The following is a 25371-nucleotide window of genomic DNA, read 5'->3' on the forward strand; positions in this document are numbered from 1 at the left end:
AACGGGATATTGTAGGGAGAATTTGGATTAAGGGATATAATGGGGAGGGCACCAATTCACAGGTGTAAAATGGTCTGAAAGGTACCATTCAGTCTAGTTAGGCTGGAAACAAAATATAAATCACCATAGGATATTTGACTATGTTAGCCTTTTCAAACTAACATGAATAGGTTTAGCTGACCAAGGACATTCGCAACTTACTTGAGAGATGTTTAGAAGGAGTCTGTTCCTGAGAACAGATAAAAGTACAAAGGCGTATTGATGAAACATGTCTGTGTTCTATTGGGACTTCTCCAGTTCAAGGGCTAGTCATATTCATTGTTATAATTCTTATAGTTTATTGCTTACTTAAATGTTGCTGCACTGCAGAACCTGCAGAACCAGTGAGCACCGTAATAATTGGTTATCATGAAATGATAAAAGGGGGGAATGAGAATCCCTACGTGGTCAGTTTTCGGTAAAATATTAAGATGCCTACGTGGCAAAGAAGCAGAATGCAAAATGGTTAGAAAGGGTTAATTAGTTAGTAACTGAGATTGGTACAGGTGGCCTGCCCTCCTGCTGGGCCATATGTTTGCTTAGTCAGCAGGCCTGCATTGTCTTATCAATGATAGGTCTTTGATGTGAGTCAAGGACTGGTCTGAATGTCTCCATGTTTATGGCAGATCAATATAGGGAACGAGCTTAGCCAAAGTTGAAAGACATTCCAGGTTGGGAGATAAGGAACAGAAGGAACAGGGAAGAACATTCCAATTTGGAAGGTGAGGAAGTATCCCCTTTGATGTCTAACAGCAGCATGATCAGCACATGGACGATTTATGATTGGTCGGAAATAATGTAACCTCGCATGGCAACCTGTGCCCGGCTTATGATTGGTGTTGACCCTCGTTAAGTATGTTCCAACCCTATTGATTTGTATAAAAACGTGTGGATTTCTGTATGTTTTTGTTCTTGCTCTGCCAGCATAGAGGGACTCTATCAGGAGTCCAAATCAATGCTGCAGACTAAGAACCCTGCTATTAAAGATGTGTTGAACTTTAAAATGTATTCGACTTCAGTTATTACTGAACCAGACTGAGGGGAAAGAATCCGGATCGTCACACTCATCCAGGCAAGTGGAGAGTATTCCATCACACTCCTGACTTGTGCCTTGTAGATGGTGGAAAGGCTTTGGGGAGTCAGGAGGTGAGTCACTCGCCGCAGAATACCCAGCATCTGACCTGCTCTTGTAGCCACAGTATTTATATGGCTGGTCCAGTTAAGTTTCTGGTCAATGGTGACCCCCAGGATGTTGATGGTGGGGGATTCGGCGACGGTAATGCTGTTGAATGTCAAGGGAAGGTGGTTAGACTCTCTCTTGTTGGAGATGATGTGGAGATGCCGGTGATGGACTGGGGTTAGCAATTGTAAACAATTTTACAACACCAAGTTATAGTCCAACGATTTTATTTTTAATCCCACAAGCTTTCGGGGGCTTTCCCCTTCCTCAGGCGGTGTGTCATTTCCACACCGCCTGAGGAAGGGGAAAGCCCCCGAAAGCTTGTGGGATTAAAAATAAAATCGTTGGACTATAACTTGGTGTTGTAAAATTGTTTACAATTGTTGGAGATGGTCATTGCCTGGCACTTGCCTGGCGCGAATGTTACTTGCCACTTATGAGCCCAAGCCTGGATGTTGTCCAGGTCTTGCTGCATGCGGGCTCGGACTGCTTCATTATCTGAGGGGTTGTGAATGGAACTGAACACTGTGCAGTCATCAGCGAACATCCCCATTTCTGACCTTATGATGGAGGGTAGGTCACTGATGAAGCAGCTGAAGATGGTTGGGCCTAGGACACTGCCTTGAGGAACTCCTGCAGCAATGTCCTGGGGCTGAGATGATTGGCCTCCATCAACCACTACCATCTTCCTTTGTGCTAGGTATGACTCCAGCCACTGGAGAGTTTTCCCCCTGATTCCCATTGACTTCAATTTTATTGGGGCTCCTTGGTGCCACACTCGGTCAAATGCTGCCTTGACGTCAAGGGCAAATTCCTCCCATTATTCCCTGGGCTTTAACAGAGAACAGTGACCCGATCCGTACCCACAGGTGTCCGGGATGATTCACCATTTCAGACCATTTGTGTTCACCTCGGGCTCATATCCCTTTCTCCATCTGAGCATTTTGCTGCAGCCTCTGAACTAAATGTTTCTGAGAAGCACGAGTCCACCCCAAGATTGAGTTTGGACTCAGGGACAACGGTGGGGGTCGATGCCAGCTCAGATGGGGCTTACACTGAGAGACCAAATCAGTGCAAGTGGTCCCTGGATTTGGTGTCTCAGTGTAAGTGGTCCCTGGATTTGGTGTCTCAGTGTAAGAGGTCCTTGGATTTGGTGTCTCAGTGTAAGTGGTCCCTGGATTTGGTGTCTCAGTGTAAGTGGTCCCTGGATTTGGTGTCTCAGTGTAAGTGGTCCCTGGATTTGGTGTCTCAGTGTAAGTGGTCCCTGGATTTGGTGTCTCAGTGTAAGTGGTCCCTGGATTTGGTGTCTCAGTGTAAGTGGTCCCTGGATTTGGTGTCTCAGTGTAAGTGGTCCCTGGATTTGGTGTCTCAGTGTAAGAGGTCCTTGGATTTGGTGTCTCAGTGTAAGTGGTCCCTGGATTTGGTGTCTCAGTGTAAGTGGTCCCTGGATTTGGTGTCTCAGTGTAAGTGGTCCCTGGATTTGGTGTCTCAGTGTAAGTGGTCCCTGGATTTGGTGTCTCAGTGTAAGAGGTCCTTGGATTTGGTGTCTCAGTGTAAGTGGTCCCTGGATTTGGTGTCTCAGTGTAAGAGGTCCTTGGATTTGGTGTCTCAGTGTAAGTGGTCCCTGGATTTGGTGTCTCAGTGTAAGTGGTCCCTGGATTTGGTGTCTCAGTGTAAGTGGTCCCTGGATTTGGTGTCTCAGTGTAAGTGGTCCCTGGATTTGGTGTCTCAGTGCAAGTGGTCCTTGGATTTGGTGTCTCAGTGTACGTGGTCCCTGGATTTGGTGTCTCAGTGTAAGTGGTCCCTGGATTTGGTGTCTCAGTGTAAGAGGTCCCTGGATTTGGTGTCTCAGTGTAAGTGGTCCCTGGATTTGGTGTCTCAGTGTAAGTGGTCCCTGGATTTGGTGTCTCAGTGTAAGTGGTCCCTGGATTTGGTGTCTCAGTGTAAGTGGTCCCTGGATTTGGTGTCTCAGTGTAAGTGGTCCCTGGATTTGGTGTCTCAGTGTAAGTGGTCCCTGGATTTGGTGTCTCAGTGTAAGTGGTCCCTGGATTTGGTGTCTCCGTGTAAGAGGTTCCTGGGTTTGGTCTCTCAGTATAAATCCCATGTTAGCTGATATTGTAAATGGTTCCCCCTCCCCTTCAAATCTGCCGTCATCACCCCCTCCTCAAAAAACCCACCCTTGACCCCTCTGTCCTTGCAAACTACAGCCCATTTCCAACCTCCTTTTCCTCTCCAAAGTCCTTGAACGTGTTGTCGCCTCCCAAATCCGTGCTCATCTTTCCCGCAACTCCATGTTTGAATCCCTCCAATCAGGTTTCCACCCCTGCCACAGGACTGAAACGGCCCTTATCAAAGTCACAAATGATGTACTAATTGACTGTGACCGTGGTAAACTATCCCCCCTCATTCCAATGCTCTTCTGGCTGGCCTCACACCCTGCAACTTCCATAAACTTGAGCTCATCCAAAACTCTGCTGCCCTGTATCCTAACTCACACCAAGTCCCGTTCACCCATCACCCCTCTGCTCGCTGACCTACATTGGCTCCTGGTCCGGGAATACCTCACGTTTAAAAGTTTCATCCTTATTTTCAAATCCCTCCATGGCCTCGCCCCTCCCTATCTCTGTAACCTCCTCCAGCCCTTCAACCCTCTGAGATCTTTGAACCCTTCCAATTCTTGCCTCTTGCACATACCCAATTTTAATCTCTCCACCATTGGCGGCCGTGCCTTCTGCCGCCTAGGCCCTGAGCTCTGGAATTCCCTCCCTAAACCTCTCCACCTTTAAGATGATCCTTAAAACCTCCCTATTTGAGCAAGCTTTTGGTCACCTGTCCTAATATCTTGTGTGGATTGGTATCAAATTTTGTCTGATTCCGCTCTAGTGAAGTTTTACTACGTTAAAGGCACTAGAGAGGGTACTGAGGAGATTTATGAGGATGCTGCCCGGACTGGAGAATTTTAGCAATGAGAAAAGATTGGAAAGGCTGCGGTTGTCTTCTTTGGAATAAAGGAGGCTGAGGGGAGATTTAATTGAGGTGTATCAAATTATGACGGGACTAGCTAGAGTGGATAGGAAGGACATATTTCCCTTAGCAGAGGGGTCAGTGAACAGGGATCATAGATTTAAAGTGATTGGTAGAAGGATTAGAGGGGAGCTGAGGAGAAATATTTTCACCCAGAGGGTGGTGGGAGTCGAGTCTGGAACTCACTGCCTGAGAGGGTGGTAGAGGCAGAAACCCTCAACTCATTGAAAAAATCCTTGGATGTGCGCCTGAAGAGCCGTGACCTGCAGGGCTACGGACCAAGTACTGGAAAGCGGGATTAGGCTGGCTGGCTGTTTCGCGGCCGGCACAGACACGATGGGCCGAATGGCCTCCTGCTGTGCCGTCACTTTCTATGATTCTATGATACATAAATGCATATTGTTGTTGTTTGTGTGACAGTCCTGAGTCTACTATTTTAAGGCAGGTGTTCACGTAGGATTAAAACCTGCATTAAAATAGCAGAGGAAGGAGTTCACAGGAGCCTGTTAATGGCTGGTACAATTATCCACCAGTCATTTGATCTCCAGATAAAGAAGGACTTGCAGTGTGTTTCCAGAATTCCCTGTTTTATTGATGTGAGCGGGTTAGACACCAGGATAACTAAAAATACACGACCTGGACCATCCCCGAGGGGGGGGATCACTCCCACTGCAGAACTCCACCCTGCTGAAGGTTGTAGGCTCGGGGAGTGGGGCCTCCAGGAGTGGACTGTAAGGAAGCTGAGTTTCGTTATGCCGAGGAACCAGAGGAATTCTCACTGAGGAACGGTCTGGAGTTTTACCTGTCAGTGTAGGTCTGGGGGTGAATGATTCCTGACTCCCCGAACTGTCTGATATCGAACCCAGGTCAGATCAAGATGAATTCAGTTCATGAAATCTCAGTTAGGTTCCCGTCGAGCTGCTGAGTAAGTGAATTAACTCTTAACAAATCACCAAAGTAGCACCCACATCACAAGTCATGCACTAAACACTGTTTATTGGTTACAGATCACAAGCATTAGTTAAAGTTGGTCACACGGAGGTTTAATAGACATCTAGAAATATAATCAGAGTTATCTACTAATTGATCAGTAAATCAGCAATGGACAGAGTTACTTCATAAAACAAGTAGCAAAGCTTATACAGGAAAATCAGTGAATCACTGGAAATCAGCACTAACAGATAGAGTATTAACTATAGCAAGGAGCAGCGTCAGAGGTTATAAATTGGTGAGATTACTTTAAGAGTAATTCCTTCAATAACTGACATGTTAACAGCTTTGAAGAGCCTGTCTATCAAATAGCAAGTCTCCGTGTGATTACTGATATTCGGTGTTTACACGGTCTCGTCCTCGAGGTACAGAACAGATTGTCTCCTGTCAATATAGAGCTGGAGGATTGGGCCGTGATGTGTTCATCTTTGGTTCAATCCATTTGCTGAGTGGATTTATATTTAATACCAGGCTTTCAGGCCTGATGCTCTATTCACACATGGAAGGTGGGAGAGTTGCTGTGGGACACACACTAAGTCCAGTGATTCACAGACTGGGTTTAGTGTTTAGTGATCCCGGGGGTGTTACCGATACCGTCCCTGGATACCGAGGTTAGGAGAGGGACTCTGGGAGGTATGGGGAGCTGGGACTTGTCCATCAGAGTAACCGAAGGTACGAGAACTAAAATAATCAAGCAGGTGTCATCTGTGGCTCAGTGGTAGCACTCTCATCCCTGAGTCAGTACGTCGTAGGTTCAAGTCTACTCCAGAAACCTGAGCACAAAATCTAGGCGGACACTCCAGTGGAGAACAAGCCAAAGAAAATGGAACAGTCGGTAACAAGTAATATTACTCTCCTCTTATCCTGGAGAACACAAGGACTCGACATAAGGTGTGTTTGAAACAAAGCTGACTTTTTTGACATGTATCCAGAATATTAAACTCCAGCCCAGTTATAGGGGTTATTAACATCAGCAACAAACCCCAACTGTCAGAATGAACATGGTTCAGTCCTGGATGTGATTAACAGCAGAATCCAACCCCTGCAGTCACTTGTGAACTCGCTGGTGTCTCAGCAGGTTGGATGAATCAGTGAATCCCTTCCCACACACGGAGCAGGTGAACGGCCTCTCCCCGGTGTGAATTCGCTGGTGTCTCAGCAGGTTGGACGATAGAGTGAATCTCTTCCCACACACGGAGCAGGGGAACGGTCTCTCCCCGGTGTGAGTGCGTTGGTGTTCCAACAGATCATTTCTGCTTTTAAAGCTCTTCTCACAGTCAGGACATTTAAATGGTCTCTTATCAGTGTGAACAAGTTTGTGTGCAATGAGGTGGGATGAACAAATGAATCCCTTTCCACACACAGAGCAGATGAACGGCCTCTCCCCAGTGTGAATTCGCTGGTGTGTCAGTAGTTGGGGTGAATTATTGAATCGCTTCTCACACATGGAGCAGGAGAATGGCCTCTCCTCAGTGTGAACAGCCTGGTGGTTCAGATGGTGGGATGACTGAGTGAATCCCTTCCCACACACAGAGCAGATGAACGGCCTCTCCCCGGTGTGAACACGTTGGTGTTCAGTGAGGTGGGAAGAACAAGTGAATCCCTTCCCACACTCTGAGCAGGTGAACGGCCTCTCCCCGGTGTGAACTCGCTGGTGCTCAATGAGGTTGGATGAACACCTGAACCTCTTCCCGCAGTGAGAGCAACTGAACGGTCTCTCGTCAGTGTGAACTCGCTGGTGTTCACTGAGGTGGGATGAACGAGTGAACCCCTTCCCACACACGGAGCAGGTGAACGGCCTCTCCCCGGTGTGACTGCGCCGGTGAATTTCCAGCCGGGAGGGGAAACTGAATCCCTTCCCACAGTCCCCACATTTCCACGGTTTCTCCGTGGTCTGGGTGTCCTTGTGTCTCTCCAGGTTGGACGATCAGTTGAAGCCTCGTCCACACACAGAACACGTGGACGGTTTCTCCCCGCTGTGAACGGTGTGATGTTTTTTCAGGCTGTGTAACTGGTGAAAGCTCTTTCCACACTCAGTGCACTGGAACACTCTCACTCGGGTCTGAGAGTCTCGGTGATTTCCCACTCACACTGATGTTTGAAATCTTTTCCCACAGACACAAGAGAGAAACATTTCTCCTTCCACATTCAAAGGCGGCTGATCTTCAGGTGCTGATGAATGGACTGACTGTGTGTGATCTTGAGGTGAGCTTTGCTCTGAGTTCCCCTGTAAAAGGAGTTTATAAAAAGCCTCCCTGTGAATCCAGGAGTGAAATTCAGCCCATTCTTTGCTCCTGCTCCCTGGCCCAGGAGGGCCGCGCATGCGCCCTGCCGCCCACTGACCCCCCCGCTCCTCCCTCCATCAAGATGGCTGTTGTAAACAATTTTACACCAAGTTATAGTCCAGCAATTTTATTTTAAATTCACAAGCTTTCGGAGGCTTCCTCCTTCCTCAGGTGAACGATGTGGAAATGAAATCCTCGAGATGAAGTCGCATTTACAATTCACAGAACAATGCTCGGTGAGGACAGACAGTTTGTTCAACTGCCCGTTGCCAAGGCAACCAGTGTGCAGACAGACAGGAGTTACCTGCCAGGTCTCAGAATATACAATTTGTATACAATATGATTTGTATATTCTGAGACCTGGCAGGTAACTCCTGTCAGTCTGCACACTGGTTGCCTTGGCAACGGGCAGTTGAACAAACTGTCTGTCCTCACCGAGCATTGTTCTGTGAATTGTAAATGCGACTTCATCTCGAGGATTTCATTTCCACATCGTTCACCTGAGGAAGGAGGAAGCCTCCGAAAGCTTGTGAATTTAAAATAAAATTGCTGGACTATAACTTGGTGTAAAATTGTCAACCTCAGTCCATCATCAAGATGGCGGCCCGTGAACCTGGGCCTGTCCCCGGGAGAAAGACCCGCCGCTCCCGCCCCGCCCCGCCCCGCCGGCCGTTAGTCGGGGTTTGAGACCTACCCCGGGTGTTTATGAAGCCTCCCCGCCGGTTCGATCCCTCCTCTCCGCCGCCGCCGCCGCCTCCTCCCCGCTCCGGAATCTTCCCTCCGCCTTCCGTCTCCATCCCCCGACCGCCGGCACTGCGCACGCGCGGGACCCGCCCCCCCCGCGCCTGCGCACCAGGTCCCCCGCAGGGCCGATAGGGCCGATTCTACCGCGCGGGGTGTTCTGGGTAAAACCGCCGCCATTGTCTCCAATGGTGATACCGGGCAATAAAAACGAGACGGGAAGGTGACTGGGGTGGCCTGTTCCACCGCTCGGGGTGTTCATGGAATCATAGAATGGTTACAGTACGGAATGAGGCCATTCGACCCATCGAGTCCATGCCGGCTCTCTGCAACAGCAATCCAGCCAGTCTCACTCCTCCCGCCCATGCCCGTAGCCCTGCAATTTTTTCCCTTCAAGTGCTTATCCAGTTCCCTTTTGAAGACTATGATTGAATCTGCCTCCACCACCCCCTCGGGCAGTGCATTCCAGATCCTAACCACTCCCTGCATAAAGAAGTTTTTCCTCACGTGCAAATCTCCTTAAATCTAATGTCCTCTGGTTCTTGACCCTTCCGCCAATGGGAACAGTTTCTCTCTATCTACTCTGTCTGGACACTTCATGATTTTGAATACCTCGATCAAATCTGCGCTCCAAGGAGAACAATCCCAGCTTCTCCAGTCTTTCGACGTAACTGGAGTCCCTCATCCCTGGAATCATTCAAATAAATCTCTTCTGCACCCTCTCTGAGGCCATCACATCTTTCCTAAAGTGCGGTGCTCAGAACTGGACACAATATTCCAGTTGTGGCCAAACCAGTGTTTTATAAAAGTTCATCATAACCTCCTTGCTTTTGTACTCGATGCATCTATTCATAAAGCCCAGGATCCTGTATGCTCTCTTAGGAAATTGGCTGAGCGAAAGGCGACAGAGAGTAGGGATAATGGGTAGGTACTCACATTGGCAGGATGTGACTAGTGGAGTCCCACAGGGATCTGTCGTGGGGCCTCAATTATTCACAATATTTATTAACGACTTAGATGAAGCATAGAAAGTCTCATATCTAAGTTTGCCGATGACACAAAGATTGGTGGCATTGTAAGCAGTGTAGATGAAAACATAAAATTACAAAGGTATATTGATAGATTAGGTGAATGGGCAAAATTGTGGCAAATGGAATTCAATGTGGACAAATGTGAGGTCATCCACTTTGGATCAAAAAAGGAGAGAACAGGGTACTTTCTAAATGGTAAAAAGTTAAAAACAGTGGATGTCCAAAGGGACTTAAGGGTTCAGGTACATCGATCATTGAAGTGTCATGAACAGGTGCAGAAAATAATCAAGAAGGCTAATGGAATGCTGGCCTTTATATCCAGAGGACTAGAGTACAAGGGGGCAGAAGTTATGCTGCAGCTATACAAAACCCTGGTTAGACCGCACCTGGAGTACTGTGAGCAGTTCTGGGCACCGCACCTTCAGAAGGACATATTGGCCTTGGAGGGAGTGCAGCGTAGGTTTACTAGAATGATACCCGGACTTCAAGGGTTAAGTTACGAGGAGTGATTACACAAATTGGGGTTGTATTCTCTCGAGTTTAGAAGGTTAAGGGGTGATCTGATCGAAGTTTATAAGATATTAAGGGGAACAGATAGGGTGGATAGAGAGAAACAATTTCCGCTGGTTGGGGATTCTAGGAGTAGGGGGCACAGTCTAAAAATTAGAGCCAGGCCTTTCAGGAGCGAGATTAGAAAACATTTCTACACACAAAGGGTTGTAGAAGTTTGGAACTCTCTTCCGCAAACGGCAATTGATACTAGCTCAATTGCTAAATTTAAATCTGAGATAGATAGGTTTTTGGCAACCAAAGGTATGAAGGGATATGGGCCAAAGGCAGGTATATGGAGTTAGATCACAGATCAGCCATGATCTTATCGAATGGCGGAGCAGGCACGAGGGGCTGAATGGCCTACTCCTGTTCCTATGTTCCTCTTAACCGCTTTCTCAACCTGCCCTGCCACCTTCAACGACCTGTGCACATATACCCCCAGAAATTTCTGTTCCTGCACACCGTTTAGAATTGTACCCTTTAGTTTAAATTGCCTCTCCTCGTTCTTCCTACCAAAATGCATCACTTCACACTTCTCTGCGCTAAATTTCATCTGCCACGTGTCCGCCCATTCCACCAGCCTGTCTATGTCCTCTGGAAGTCTATCAATATCCTCCTCACTGTTCACTACACTTCCAAGTTTTGTCATCTGCAAATTTTGAAATTGTGCCCTGTACACCCAAGTCCAAGTCATTAATATATATCGAGAAAAGCAGTGGTCCCAGCACCGACCCCTGGGGAACATCACTGTACACCTCCCTCCAGTCCGAAAAACAACCGTTCACCACTACTCTCTGTTTCCTGTCACTTAGACAATTTTGTATCCATGCTGCCACTGCCCCTTTTATTCCACGGGCTTGAACTCCGATGACAAGCCGATTATACGGCACTTTATCAAACGCCTTTTGAAAGTCCATATACACAACATCAACTGCATTGCCCTCATCGACCCTCTGTTACCTGATCAAAAAAAATCAGTCAAGTTCGTTAAACACACAAATCCGTGCTGGCTTTCCTTAATTAATCCACACTTGTCCAAGTGACTGTTCATTCTGTCCAGATTATCGTTTCTAAAAGTTTCCCCACCACCGAGGTTAAACTGACTGGCCTGTAGTTACTGGGTTTATCCTTACACCCTTTTTTGAACAAGGGTGTAACATTTGCAATTCTCCAGTCCTCTGGCACCACCCCCGTATCTACGGATGTTTGGAAGATTATGGCCAGTACCTCCGCAATTTCCACCCTTACTTCCCTCAGCAACCTAGGATGCATCCCATCCGGACCGGGTAACTTATCTACTTTAAGGACAGCCAGCCTTTCTAGTACCTCTTGTTTATCAATTTTTAGCCCATCCAGTATCACAACTCCCTCCTCTTTTACTGAGACTCTGGCAGCATCTTCTTCCTTGGTAAAGACAGATGCAAAGTACTGATTTAGTACCTCGGCCATCCCCTCTGCCTCCATGAGTAGATCTCCTTTATGGTCCCTAATCAGCCCCACTCCACCTCTTACTACCCATTTACTGTTTACATGCCTGTAGAAGACTATTGGATTCCCTTTTATGTTGGCCGCCAGTCTATTCTCATACTCTCTCTTTGCCCCTCTTATTTCCTTTTTCACTTCCCCTCTGAACTTTCTCTATTCAGCCTGGTTCTCACTTGTATTATCAACCTGACATCTGTCATACGCCCCTTTTTTCTGCTTCATCTTACTCACTATCTCTTACGTCATCCAGGGAGCTCTGGCTTTGGTTGACAGAGGCGGAAAAATGGTGACGGATCACAGATCATCTGTAAATACAAGAAGAATTAATGACAGGTTAGGGAGCGTCTGTCAATGTAGGAAAAATGGAGATGGTCAGGGAGTGTCTGTAAATAAAGGAGAAATTGTGACGGGGCAGAGAACGCCTGTAAAAGAGGTAGAAATGGTGACAGTCAGGGAGCGTTTGTATAAGAAGGAATGGAGAATCGATCACCAAAACAGCCTACAGGGAGGTTTAGAGTGTTGGAAAGAGAGAGAGAGAGAGAGTGCACGTACACTCAGTCAGTATATTCAGGGGAGGAGAGAGAGAGAGAGAGAGAAAGAGTGCACGTACACTCAGACAGTCAGTATATTCAGGGGAGGAGAGGGAGAGAGAGAGAGAGAGAGAAGAGAGAGAGAGTGCACGTACACTCAGACAGAGTCAGTATATTCAGGGGAGAGAGGGAGAGAGAGAGAGAAAGAAAGAGAGAGTGCACATACACTCAGACAGAGTCAGTATATTCAGGGGGGAGAGAGAGAGAGAGAGAGAGAGAACGTACACCCAGACAAAGTCAGTATATTCAGGGGAGAGAGAGAGAGAGAACGTACACTCAGACAGAGTCAGTATATTCAGGGGAGAGAGAGAGAGAGAGAGAGAGAGAACGTACACCCAGACAAAGTCAGTATATTCAGGGGAGAGAGAGAGAACGTACACTCAGACAGAGTCAGTATATTCAGGGGAGAGAGAGAGAGAGAGAGAGAACGTACACCCAGACAAAGTCAGTATATTCAGGGGAGAGAGAGAGAGAGAACGTACACCCAGATAGAGTCAGTATATTCAGGGGAGAGAGAGAGAGAGAGAGAGAGAGAGAGTGCACGTACACTCAGACAGAGTCAGTATATTCAGGGGAGAGAGAGAGAGAGAGAGAGAGAGAGAGAACGTACACCCAGACAAAGTCAGTATATTCAGGGGAGAGAGAGAGAGAGAGAACGTACACCCAGATAGAGTCAGTATATTCAGGGGAGAGAGAGAGAGAGAGAGAGAGTGCACGTACACTCAGACAGAGTCAGTATATTCAGGGGAGAGAGAGAGAGAGAGAGAGAGAGAGAACGTACACCCAGATAGAGTCAGTATATTCAGGGGAGAGAGAGAGAGAGAGAACGTACACCCAGATAGAGTCAGTATATTCAGGGGAGAGAGAGAGAGAGAGAGAGAGAGAGAGGGAGAGAGAGAGTGCACGTACACTCAGACAGAGTCAGTATATTCAGGGGGAAGAGAGAGAGAGAGAGAGAGAGAGAGAGAGAACGTACACCCAGAGAGAGTCAGTATATTCAGGGGAGAGAGAGAGAGAGAGAGAACGTACACCCAGAGAGAGTCAGTATATTCAGGGGAGAGAGAGAGAGAGAGAGAGAGAGTGCACGTACACTCAGACAGAGTCAGTATATTCAGGGGAGGGGAGAGAGAGAGAGAGAGAGAGAGAGAGAGAGAGAGAGAGTGCACGTACACCCAGACAGAGTCAGTATATTCAGGGGAGAGAGAGAGAGAGAGAGAGAGAAAGAGAGTGCACGTACACTCAGACAGAGTCAGTATATTCAGGGGAGAGAGAGAGAGAGAGAGAGAGAGAAAGAGAGTGCACGTACACTCAGACAGAGTCAGTATATTCAGGGGGGAGAGAGAGAGAGAGAGAGAGAACGTACACCCAGATAGAGTCAGTATATTCAGGGGAGAGAGAGGGCGAGGGGGAAGAGAGAGAGAGAGAGAGTGCACGTACACCCAGACAGAGTCAGTATATTCAGGGGAGAGAGGGAGAGAGAGAGAGAGAGAGAATGCACGTATACCCAGACAGATTCAGTATATTCAGGGGAGGAGAGAGGGAGGGAGAGAGAGAGAGAGAGAGAGAGAACGTACACTCAGACACAGTCAGTATATTCAGGGGAGGGAGAGAGAGAGGGAGAAGAGAGAGAGAGAGTGCACATACACCCAGAGTCAGTATATTCAGGGGAGAGAGAGGGAGAGAAACAGAGAGGGAGGGGGAGAGACAGAAAGAGAGGGGGGAGGGGGAGAGGGGGAGAGGGAGAGAGAGAGGGAGAGAGAGAGAGTGGGGGAGAGAGTGGGGGAGAGAGTGCGCATACACCCAGACAGAGTCAGTATACTCAGTACATTCACTTCCCCTCTGAACTTTCTATATTCAGCCTGCTTCTCACTTGTATTATCAACCTGACATCTGTCAAACGCCCCCTTTTTCTGCTTCATCTTATTCTCTTTTGTCATCCAGGGAGCTCTGGCTTTAGTTGCCCTACCTTTCCCCCTCGTGGGAATGTACCTGGACTGTACCCGAACCATCTCCTCTTTAAAGGCCGCCCATTGTTTGATTACAGTTTTGCCTGCCCATCTTTGATTCCAATTTACCCGGGTCAGATCCGTTCTCAACCCACTGAAATTGGCCCTCCTCCAATTGAGTATTTTTACTCTAGATTGCTCCTTGTCCTTTTCAATAACTACTGATACTCTGATCATTGTTCCCTAAATGTTCTCCCACTGACACTTGCTCCACTAGACCCATCTCATTCCCCAGAACCAGATCCAGCAATGCCTCCTTCCTCGTTGGGCTGGAAACGGACTGATCAAAAAAGTTCTCCTCAACACACTTCAGAAATTCCTCCCCCTCTCTGCCCTTCACACTATTACTATCCCAGTCTATATGAGAATAGTTGAAGTCCCCCATTATCACTACTCTATGGCTTTTGCACCTCTCTGTAATTTCCCTGCAAATTTGTTCCTCTATATCCTTCCCACTAGTTGGTGTCTATAGAATACACCCAGTAGTGTAATGGCACCTCTATTGTTTCTTAACTCTAACCAAATAGATTCTGTCCTTGACCCCTCCAGGACATTCTCTCTCTCCAGCACTGCAATATTCTCCTTAATCCATACTGCCACCCCACTCCTTTCTTCCCTTCCCTATCTTTCCTGAATACCTTGTATCCAGGAATATTTAGTCTCCAATCCTGCCCTTTTTTGAGCCAGGTCTCTGTTATCGCCATCTCATCATATTCCCATGTGACTATTTGCGTCTGCAGCTCACCAACCTTATTTACCACACTTTGTGTGTTTACACACATGCACTGTAAACCAATCTTCGACCTTCTTGTACTCTCTCTTAGTCTGACCCCACCTAATACCGTACTGTTTCTTGCTCTAATACTATCTGTCTCTCCCAATCCTTTGTGCACCTTCTTTCTCCTTTACAATGCTACATCCTGGTACCCATCCCTCTGCCAAATTAGTTCAAACCCTCCCCCACAGCACTAGTGAACCTCCCCGTGAGGACATTGGTCCCCAGCTCTGTGTTCTGGGTAAAACCGCCGCCATTGTCTCCAATGGTGATACCGGGCGATAAAAATGTGAAGGAGGAGGGCGGAGATTCCTCTGGAGCCGGGAATAGGAGGAGGATGAGGAGACGGTTTAAACCTCAAGCTGATGATTTCAGGCCCCAGACAGCGGATGGAGCCTCGCGACGCACTCTGGGTTCCAGTGGAGCAACACTCGGACACATCAACAGGGCAAACTCCCCATCATTATTTCAGAAAGCTTCAGAAAATGACATTTTAAATTGAAATAGTTTATCATTCCATTTAACAAATTAAGTGCATAATTGGCACTGGTTAGTTACAGCTCCTTTTAAACTGTCCCATCAAACACTCCCAGGGCAGGTACAGCACGGGTTAGATACAGAGTAAAGCTCCCTCTACACTGTCCCATCAAACACTCCCAGGGCAGGTACAGCACGGGTTAGATACAGAGTAAAGCTCCCTCAACACTGTCCCATCAAACACTCCCGGGGCAGGTACAGCACGGGTTAGATACAGAGTAAAGCTCCCTCTACACTGTCCCATCAAACACTCCCGGGGCAGGTACAGCACGGGTTAGATACAGAGTAAAGCTCCCTCGACACTGTCCCATCAAACACTCCCGGGGCAGGTACAGGGTTAGATACAGAGTAAAGCTCCCTCTACACTGTCCCATCAAACACTCCCAGGGGCAGGTACAGGGTTAGATACAGAGTAAAGCTCCCTCTACACTGTCCCATCAAACACTCCCAGGGCAGGTACAGCACGGGTTAGATACAGAGTAAAGATTCCTTTGAGCATGATAAGGAGGCTGAGATTCTGTACTTATTTACACAGGAGAACCCCATTAGCACGGTCAGAATTATGAGGGGGTTTTGAGAGAGTAGACAGGGAGAAACTGTTTCTAGTGGCAGGAGGGTCGGAAACCAGAGGACGCAGATTTAAAACAATTGGCAAAAAAGCCGGTGGGGGGTGGTGGGGGGGGGGGGAGGTGAGGAGAATTTTGTTTGGTCAGTAAGTTGTTATGATCTCGGAATGCACTGCCTGAAAAGGGTGGTGGAAGCAGAGTTAAACAGTAACTTTCGAAAGGGAATTAGATCTCCAGTTAAAAAGGAAAACATTGCAGGGCTATGAGGAAAGAGCCGGCACAGGGACGATGGGCTGAACGGCCTCCTGCTGTGTTGTAAGATTCTGTGATACCCACATTCCCGATCATGCCCCAGAATTTTGACAGGGCTAAACCCCGTTCGAGCCGTCACTCTTTTTGCAGCCTGGATGAGTCTGTTTTCCATGTTTACGTAGATTGTGAGAGCTTTGCAGCCCCTCTTCCAATATCTGAAGGGGCTGCTCCTCAATTTCTGGCTGCACTTCAGTCCCCCGCTCCTGATCTTTGGCCACCCGGTGAGGAGGGGGGGGGGGGGGGCGGGGGGAAGTCAGAGGGACTCCTCGTGGTTCTGTCCCTGGGCTTGTGTAAAATGACCATCTGCAGGTCCAGGCTAGACACGGCAGGTGGGGGCGGTCGCTCCGACTGTCTGCCTCTCTCCCGCTGCATTCTCCGTGCCCGGGTGGCCCTGGAGAAGGAGCACACGGTGTCTGTCGGGACGCTTCAGGCTTTCGGCGACCAGAGGGCACGGCAGGGACTGGACTGCATTGTGGACACTGCCAATAATATTAGGATATAATTTGCTCACGACCCTTTGTTTTTTGCATGATTTGGGTGTTTGATAGTTGTATCCCTCAGGGGCACTCCTCTCAGATTTCCCATATTTTGGGTTGATGATATTGGGGCAACACAGTGTCCCATATCAGGTTAATTAAAAAGGCACGAGATGTCACTCCATTCACACCAATCTCCTCCTGTCTGATACAAACCAATCCCACACTCACTGACCCCAATCTCCTCCTGTCTGATATAAACCAATCCCAGTCACTGACACCAATCTCCTCCTGTCTGATATAAACCAATCCCACACTCACTGACACCAATCTCCTCCTGTCTGATATAAACCAATCCCACAATCACTGACACCAATCTCCTCCTGTCTGATATAAACCAATCCCAGTCACTGACACCAATCTCCTCCTGTCTGATATAAACCAATCCCAGTCACTGACACCAATCTCCTCCTGTCTGATAGAACCAATCCCACAGTCACTGACACCAATCTCCTCCTGTCTGATATAAACCAATCCCAGTCACTGACACCAATCTCCTCCTGTCTGATATAAACCAATCCCACACTCACTGACACCAATCTCCTCCTGTCTGATATAAACCAATCCCACACTCACTGACACCAATCTCCTCCTGTCTGATATAAACCAATCCCACACTCACTGACACCAATCTCCTCCTGTCTGATATAAACCAATCCCACAGTCACTGACCCCAATCTCCTCCTGTCTGATATAAACCAATCCCACAGTCACTGACCCCAATCTCCTCCTGTCTGATATAAACCAATCCCACAGTCACTGACCCCAATCTCCTCCTGTCTGATATAAACCAATCCCAGTCACTGACACCAATCTCCTCCTGTCTGATATAAACCAATCCCACAGTCACTGACACCAATCTCCACCTGTCTGATACAAACCAATCCCACAGTCACTGACACCAATCTCCTCCTGTCTGATATAAACCAATCCCACACTCACTGACACCAATCTCCTCCTGTCTGATATAAACCAATCCCACAGTCACTGACTCCAATCTCCTCCTGTCTGATATAAACCAATCCCACAGTCACTGACACCAATCCCCTCCTGTCTGATATAAACCAATCCCACAGTCACTGACACCAATCTCCTCCTTTCTGATATAATCCAATCCCAGTCACTGACACCAATCTCCTCCTGTCTGATATAAACCAATCCCAGTCACTGACACCAATCTCCTCCTGTCTGATATAAACCAATCCCAGTCACTGACACCAATCTCCTCCTGTCTGATATAAACCAATCCCAGTCACTGACACCAATCTCCTCCTGTCTGATATAAACCAATCCCACACTCACTGACACCAATCTCCTCCTGTCTGATATAAACCAATCCCACACTCACTGACACCAATCTCCGAATGTCTGATATAAACCAATCCCACAGTCACTGACACCAATCTCCTCCTGTCCGATATAAACCAATCCCAGTCACCGACACCAATCTCCTCCTGTCTGATATAAACCAATCCCACACTCACTGACACCAATCTCCTCCTGTCTGATATAAACCAATCCCACACTCACTGACACCAATCTCCGACTGTCTGATATAAACCAATCCCAGTCACTGACACCAATCTCCTCCTGTCTGATATAAACCAATCCCACAGTCACTGACACCAATCTCCTCCTGTCTGATATAAACCAATCCCAGTCACTGACACCAATCTCCTCCTGTCTGATATAAACCAATCCCACAGTCACTGACACCAATCTCCTCCTGTCTGATATAAACCAATCCCAGTCACTGACACCAATCTCCTCCTGTCTGATATAAACCAATCCCACAGTCACTGACACCAATCTCCTCCTGTCAGATATAAACCAATCCCACACTCACTGACACCAATCTCCTCCTGTCTGATATAAACCAATCCCACAGTCACTGACACCAATCTCCTCCTGTCTGATATAAACCAATCCCACTCACTGACACCAATCTCCTCCTGTCTGATATAAACCAATCCCACAGTCACTGACACCAATCACCTCCTTTCTGATATAAACCAATCCCAGTCACTGACACCAATCTCCTCCTGTCTGATATAAACCAATCCCACAGTCACTGACACCAATCTCCTCCTGTATGATATAAACCAATCCCAGTCACTGACACCAATCTCCTCCTGTCTGATATAAACCAATCCCAGTCACTGACACCAATCTCCTCCTGTCTGATATAAACCAATCCCACAGTCACTGACACCAATCTCCTCCTGTCTGATATAAACCAATCCCAGTCACTGACACCAATCTCCTCCTGTCTGATATAAACCAATCCCACACTCACTGACACCAATCTCCTCCTGTCTGATATAAACCAATCCCACAGTCACTGACACCAATCTCCTCCTGTCTGATATAAACCAATCCCAGTCACTGACACCAATCTCCTCCTGTCTGATATAAACCAATCAAACAGTCACTGACACCAATCTCCTCCTGTCTGATATAAACCAATCCCAGTCACTGACACCAATCTCCTCCTGTCTGATATAAACCAATCCCACAGTCACTGACACCAATCTCCTCCTGTCTGATATAAACCAATCCCACAGTCACTGACACCAATCTCCTCCTGTCTGATATAAACCAATCCCACACTCACTGACACCAATCTCCTCCTGTCTGATATAAACCAATCCCAGTCACTGACACCAATCTCCTCCACTCTGATATAAACCAATCCCAGTCACTGACCCCAATCTCCTCCTGTCTGATATAAACCAATCCCAGTCACTGACACCAATCTCCTCCAGTCTGATATAAACCAATCCCACAGTCACTGACACCAATCTCCTCCTGTCTGATATAAACCAATCCCACAGTCACTGACACCAATCTCCTCCTGTCTGATATAAACCAATCCCACAGTCACTGACACCAATCTCCTCCTGTCTGATATAAACCAATCCCACAGTCACTGACACCAATCTCCTCCTGTCTGATATAAACCAATCCCACAGTCACTGACACCAATCTCCTCCTGTCTGATATAAACCAATCCCACAGTCACTGACACCAATCTCCTCCTGTCTGATATAAACCAATCCCACACTCACTGACACCAATCTCCTCCTGTCTGATATAAACCAATCCCACAGTCACTGACACGAATCTCCTCCTGTCTGATATAAACCAATCCCACAGTCACTGACACCAATCTCCTCCTGTCTGATATAAACCAATCCCAGTCACTGACACCAATCTCCTCCTGTCTGATATAAACCAATCCCACACTCACTGACACCAATCTCCGACTGTCTGATATAAACCAATCCCAGTCACTGACACCAATCTCCGACTGTCTGATATAAACCAATCCCACAGTCACTGACCCCAATCTCCTCCTGTCTGATATAAACCAATCCCAGTCACTGACACCAATCTCCTCCTGTCTGATATAAACCAATCCCACAGTCACTGACACCAATCTCCTCCTGTCTGATATAAACCAATCCCACAGTCACTGACCCCAATCTCCTCCTGTCTGATATAAACCAATCCCAGTCACTGACACCAATCTCCTCCTGTCTGATATAAACCAATCCCACACTCACTGACACCAATCTCCTCCTGTCTGATATAAACCAATCCCACAGTCACTGACACCAATCTCCTCCTGTCTGATATAAACCAATCCCACACTCACTGACACCAATCTCCTCCTGTCTGATATAAACCAATCCCAGTCACTGACACCAATCTTCGACTGTCTGATATAAACCAATCCCAGTCACTGACACCAATCTCCTCCTGTCTGATATAAACCAATCCCACAGTCACTGACACCAATCTCCTCCTGTCTGATATAAACCAATCCCAGTCACTGACACCAATCTCCTCCTGTCTGATATAAACCAATCCCACACTCACTGACACCAATCTCCTCCTGTCTGATATAAACCAATCCCACAGTCACTGACACCAATCTCCTCCTGTCTGATATGAACCAATCCCAGTCACTGACACCAATCTCCTCCTGTCTGATATAAACCAATCCCACACTCACTGACACCAATCTCCTCCTGTCTGATATAAACCAATCCCACACTCACTGACACCAATCTCCTCCTGTCTGATATAAACCAATCCCAGTCACTGACACCAATCTCCTCCTGTCTGATATAAACCAATCCCACAGTCACTGACACCAATCTCCTCTGTGCACACTGACGTTCCTTACAATCTTTGAGCTTTTGCACCATTTCTCGTTTGGTTCGAGACCTTCAATGAAACGCTCCACACTCCTTAATCCCCCTGAGCACGGGTTCTATATTTAATATATAGATTCCACAATAATACGGCTCTGGGTGCAAAATGTTCATACAAGAGATTTTACAAAGGAACACTTATTGTAATATTCATACAATCTTATAGTTAGATAGTAAGATTCATAATCTAACAAGCTGTATCCATAAGCTCTCAGACTTGATAATTGCCAAGCCTGGGAGACACTAAAGGATGTTCCACCTTGCCTGTCGCTGGCAGCTTTCTCCTTCCTGCTGCTCTGTGACTGAAGCTGCAAACTCTTCCTGGGATTAAAGCCAAAGAGGGACAGTCCATGTGACTCTGGTCACCGCAGCAAATCAAATCATTAAACTGAAAGACTTTTATCAAACCAAGCATTCCATTGGATGGCTGTTTAGTTTCAGCAATTGGCCTCTTCCTGTTCCATTGGAGCGAAGAGGCTCCTGAGAATCAGAACAAGTCCCAGTTTGCTTTTACTGGGGTATTTAAAGAAACAAACGGTCTTCACCGTTCCGCTCAATCTACACACAGGCAGAATTCTCAGCTCTGCTCGTTCTGTCAGCACAAGGTTTGGTTCATCATAAAAGGGATAATTAGTGCCTGTTCTGTCTGAGGTGATTACAAGTTAATAGTTCACCAGACACAGTCTTTAATACAAAGTCCACTAATATTCAAAATGTGTCTAAAACAAAGCAAGATTCGAAATCTACTTTACTTTTCTACTATTTCATATTAAATCTGATCTTCTAACAAAACTCAGCTTCCTTACAGTCCACTCCTGGAGGTCCCACTCCCCGAGCCTACAACCTTCAGCAGGGTGAGTGATGGAGTTCCACAGTGGGAGTGATCCCAGAGTAACTGTCAGGATCGACCCCCGCAGGGATGGTCCAGGTCGTGTATTTTTAGTTATCCTGGTGTCTAACCCGCTCACATCAATAAAACAGGGAATTCTGGAAACACACTGCAGGTCCTTCTTTATCTGGAGATCATAGAATCATAGAAGTTAACAACATGGAAACAGGCCCTTCGGCCCAACATGTCCATGTCGCCCAGTTTATACCACTAAGCTAGTCCCAATTGCCTGCACTTGGCCCATATCCCTCGATACCCATCTTACCCTTGTAACTGTCCAAATGCTTTTTAAAAGACAAAATTGTACCCGCCTCTACTACTGCATCTGGCAGCTCGTTCCAGACACTCACCACCCTTTGAGTGAAAAAATTGCCCCTCTGGACCCTTTTGTATCTCTCCCCTCTCACCTTAAATCTATGCCCCCTCGTTATAGACTCCCCTACCTTTGGGAAAAGATTTTGACTATCGACCTTATCTATGCCCCTCATTATTTTATAGACTTCTATAAGATCACCCCGAAATCTCCTACTCTCCAGGGAAAAAAGTCTCAGCCTATCCAACCTCTCCCTATAAGTCAAACCATCAAGTCCCGGTAGCATCCTAGTAAATCTTTTCTGCACTCTTTATAGTTTAATAATATTCTTTCTATAATAGGGTGACCAGAACTATACACAGTATTCCAAGTGTGGCCTAACTAATGTCTTGTACAACTTCAACAAGACATCCCAACTCCTGCATTCAATGTTCTGACCAATGAAACCAAGCATGCTGAATGCCTTCTTCACTACCCTATCCACCTGTGACTCCACTTTCAAGGAGCTATGAACCTGTACTCCTAGATCTCGTTGTTCTATAACTCTCCCCAACAGGCATCCAGTTTGAAAAACAACCCTCTACAACCACCCTCTGTCTTCTGCCGTCAATCCAATTTTGTATCCAATTGGCTACCTCACCTTGGATCCCGTGAGATCTAACCTTATGTAACAACCTACCATGCGGTACCTTGTCAAAGGCTTTGCTAAAGTCCATGTAGACCACGTCCACTGCACAGCCCTCATCTATCTTCTTGGTTACCCCTTCAAAAAACTCAATCAAATTTGTGAGACATGATTTTCCTCTCACAAAACCATGCTGACTGTTCATAATCAGTCCCTGCCTCTCCAAATGCCCGTAGATCCTGTCTCTCAGAATACCCTCTAACAACTTACCCACTACAGATGTCAGGCTCACCGGTCTGTAGTTCCCAGGCTTTTCCCTGCCGCCCTTCTTAAACAAAGGCACAGCACATTTGCTACCCTCCAATCTTCAGGCACCTCACCTGTAGCTGTCGATGATTCAAATATCTCTGCTCGGGGACCCGCAATTTCCTCCCTAACCTCCCATAACGTCCTGGGATGCATTTAGTCAGGTCCCGGAGATTTATCTACCTTGATGCGCGTTAAGACTTCCAGCACCTCCCTCTCTGTAATATGTACACTCCTCAAGACATCACTATTTATTTCCCCAAGTTCCCTAACATCCATGCCTTTCTCAACCGTAAATACCGCAAATGACTGGTGGATAATTGTACCAGCCATTAACAGGCTCCTGTGAACTTCTCCCTCTGCTATTTTAATGCAGGTTTTAACAAACAGGTTCAATCTTTGTGGAATAATTCCCAGTCAGTTTTAGACTGGAAACTTAAACCTGCCGTTTCCCTTTCAGTCAGGAACAGATCCCAGTTTTACACCAATCTCTGATTTACAGCATGTTTCCAGCATTCCCCGTTGTTCTTCCTGACTCTAAACACAGTTGTAAAGGAGCCTTCTGTTCCGTGCCTGGAGCTCTGAACCATGGAGGAGAGCGGCTGGGACACATTACTTACACGCCTCAAGATTAACCCACACGGTGACTGTGCTGTCAGTGAAGAGAGAGGAGAAAGCCCCAAAGTGCCGTTTGCCCCTCTCAGTGTGGCCCTGAAGGACTGTGTCCGGGCTGAAGTTCTGTTCCCACCGGACGATCCTCCCCCCAGATTGTCCTTTCTGAGCTCCAGTCAGGTGATGCTAAACACTCAGATGGGAAAGGCCAAAATCTACAACAATGTGTTTAAAGCAAAGCTGATTTATTTAACATGTATCCAGAATATTAAACTCCAGCCCAGTTATCGGGGTTATTAACATCAGAAACAAACCCCAACTGTCAGAATGAACATGGTTCAGTCCAGGATGTGATTAACAGCAGCAATAACAGCAGAATCCAACCCCTGCATCACAGGTGAACTCTCTGGTGTCTCAGCAGGTTGGATGACTGAGTGAATCCCTTCCCACACACGGAGCAGGTGAACGGTCTCTCCCCAGTGTGAGTCCGTTGGTGTTCCAACAGATCATTTGTTCTTTTAAAGCTCTTCTCACAGTCAGAACATTTAAAAGGTCTCTCATCAGTGTGAACTCGCTGGTGTGACAGCAGGTGGGATGACCGAGTGAATCCCTTCCCACACACGGAGCAGATGAACGGCCTCTCCCCAGTGTGAGTCCGTTGGTGTTCCAACAGATCACTTGTTCTTTTAAAGCTCTTCTCACAGTCAGAACATTTAAAAAGTCTCTTATCAGTGTGAACGCCCTGGTGTCTTAGAAGGTCGGATGAAATAGTGAATCCCTTCCCACACACGGAGCAGGTGAACGGCTTTTCTGCAGTGTGAACTCGCTGGTGTGTCAGCAGGGTGGATGAACGAGGGAATCCCTTCCCACACACGGAGCAGGTGAACGGCCTCTCCCCGGTGTGAACTCGCTGGTGTATCAGAAGGTCGGATGAATTGGTGAATCCCTTCCTGCACACAGAGCAGGTGAATGGTCTCTCCCCGGTGTGAACTCTCTGGTGTCTCAGAAGGTGGGATGAATTAGTGAATCCCTTCCCGCACATGGAGCAGGTAAACGGCCTCTCCCCGGTGTGAACTCGCTGGTGTGTCAGAAGTTCATTTGTGCTTTTAAAGCTCTTCTCACACTCAGAACATTTAAAAGCTCGGTTATCTGTGTGAACTCGCTGGTGTTTCAGCAGGTTGGATAAAACAGTGAATCCCCTCTCACACACGGAGCAGGTGAACGGCCTCTCCCCGGTGTGAGTGCGACGATGAGTTTCCAGCTTAGACGGGTAACTGAACCCCTTCCCACAGTCCCCGCATTTACACGGTTTCTCCGTGGTCCGGGTGTCCTCGTGTCTCTCCAGGTTGGACGATCAGTTGAAGCCTCGTCCACACACAGAACACGTGGACGGTTTCTCCCCGCTGTGAACGGTGTGATGTTTTTTCAGGCTGTGTAACTGGTTAAAGCTCTTTCCACACTCAGTGCACTGGAACACTCTCACTCGGGGCTGAGAGTCTCGGTGATTTCCCACTCACACTGATGTTTGAAATCTTTTCCCACAGACACAAGACAGAACCATTTCTCCCTCCACATTGAAAGGCTGCTGATCTTCAGGACCTGATGAATGGACTGACTGTGTGTGATCTTGAGGTGAGCTTTGCTCTGAGTTCCCCTGTAAAAGGAGTTTATAAAAAGCCTCCCTGTGAATCCAGGAGTGAAATTCAGCCCATTCTTTGCTCCTGCTCCTGGCCCAGGAGGGCCGCGCATGCGCCCTG

The 25371-nt window shown here is 47.3% G+C and overlaps 1 pseudogene; it reads right to left on the bottom strand.

Moving 5' to 3' along the window:
- Positions 1–5222: 5222 nt before the first annotated feature.
- LOC137309917 (zinc finger protein 850-like) lies at positions 5223–24965 on the bottom strand (annotated as a pseudogene).
- Between the last annotated feature and the right edge of the window lie 406 nt (positions 24966–25371).

This window comes from Heptranchias perlo, unplaced genomic scaffold (assembly GCF_035084215.1).
Source record: "Heptranchias perlo isolate sHepPer1 unplaced genomic scaffold, sHepPer1.hap1 HAP1_SCAFFOLD_191, whole genome shotgun sequence".
Taxonomy (NCBI): Eukaryota; Metazoa; Chordata; class Chondrichthyes; order Hexanchiformes; family Hexanchidae; genus Heptranchias; species Heptranchias perlo.